Source organism: Triturus cristatus, chromosome 4_1 (genome assembly GCF_964204655.1).
Source record: "Triturus cristatus chromosome 4_1, aTriCri1.1, whole genome shotgun sequence".
Lineage (NCBI taxonomy): Eukaryota > Metazoa > Chordata > Amphibia > Caudata > Salamandridae > Triturus > Triturus cristatus.
In genome coordinates, this window is record NC_140585.1 from 1171923393 (window position 1) to 1171925218 (window position 1826).

A 1826-nucleotide genomic window follows, 5' to 3' on the forward strand; every position below is an offset into this window, starting at 1 on the left:
CAAATGTGAGTTTGGGCACAATTCACTTTTTAAAAGCAGTCCTGCCACCCAGGGCTACTTTTAAACGGACCTCAGGCTTCAGCAGTGCACACATGCAAGTGCAGAAGAAGCTGCTGGCCTCTAAACTGCCATGGCCTATTGTGGACTAGGGACTTCTAGATAGTTTTTAATCCCCCTGCTCTATTATTTAATGGGGTCTGATAGGGTAGGTTATGCCAATCACAGGGGTACCCCATACCATAGTGTACTCTTGTGTATGTAGGTGTTTTCACTGTATTCTAAATGGGTCTCTTTCAGCATAGCACTGCCCCTGGGACTGGTTAGGCAGAACCCAGGGTCAGTCAGAGTCAGTTACCACCAGTATCAGTCAGCAAAAAGATGGGGGTGCCCAGGGCACAGGATGACTTTGCAAAACTTGCCTTTATTAATGCATTTGAGTATAGGCCTAATGACTGCATGACTGCTTAAAACATAGCACAGTATCCCTTACAGCGCTTACAATTAAACTGCACACACAACCCAATATATGCGTATATGAATGCTTTGCAGCAACACACATAAGTATACATTAAAAATGTTTAATGTCTGAATATATGCACGCACCAGCCGCACACGCTTCTTTAGAAGGGAGCTTACCACAAAAAACTCCACAAAAACTCACAGGACCTCACGCCACACCTAGCAGGTCCCACTTTCATGCTTTACCTTATCTCTTTTTAAAAAGTTAACACTATTTACCCACTTGTTAATTTCACTGAAAAATACATTTTAACTGCAGGGAGTGCTCCATAACAAAATTAAATGTTGCTTCTACAGCACTAACTGTACAACAATGCTATCTTTTCCTTCAATTTATTTTAATCAATGTCTTTATAATACTTAGCATTTAAGATACGCCACCTCTTTGTGCTAATTTACAGTCATGAAGTAAACATAATATATTCTACCAACTAAACTTAAATTTTTTTTTACTAGAGGTCACGCTACATGCAGCAGGTAAACTTTTCACCATTTAGGTGGGTGGAGCACCTGCTGTTGAGGTATGTGTTAATGCTGCTTGTTGCAGGTTATACTCTTGTCATACTTCTGAGGTGGATAGACCACATATATTTACAAGAGTTAAGTTGTTACATTTACCAACACGTTATTATGCCATTCAAGCGCCAAGCATTAATTTCGTTCATAGTGGTTGTTATTCACACACGGCAGGGGTATACCCTGGAGGTCTCACTTCTACAAGGAGACGTTCCTCCAGGCCTAGGGTGGCTCTGGGCAGTTTTGTCATAGGACACACATGTTAAACAAACTGTTGCTGTTTTAATAGGGGAGGGGAGTCACAACTGCCTGCGCCCACACGCTCAATAGCACCCACCAGTTTGAGATATAGTCTTTTCTCTCTTGTGGCGCCAAAGGAGGGGGGACCTCTGTCTGCGTGTGGTGCACAGTGTTAACGCCCCCACCCAGACAATGGCTCTTTATGAGGTGTTAAACACACTTAGGTGGATGCACCTCCCTCTCTTCCCAAACTCGAGTTAGTCTTTCTAGCTGTGATTCAATGTACATTGTGCACCAACTTCCCCAAACACATTTACAAAACTCAAATGTATTTCCAACAGTATAATTAAGTTGCAGTTTTATGTTTTATTTTCCTTTTTATATGCACATCTAACACTTCCCCAGCCGCACTAATTTACAGAACGTCTGGCAGCATTTTCACATCTACAACAGCCATACAGCACCTTAATAGTATTCAACTGCATCTTTCCCCTTACATACAACAGTGCAAGAGCAGTCAGTTCTAACAACAGCATGGTTTAATTTGTAAA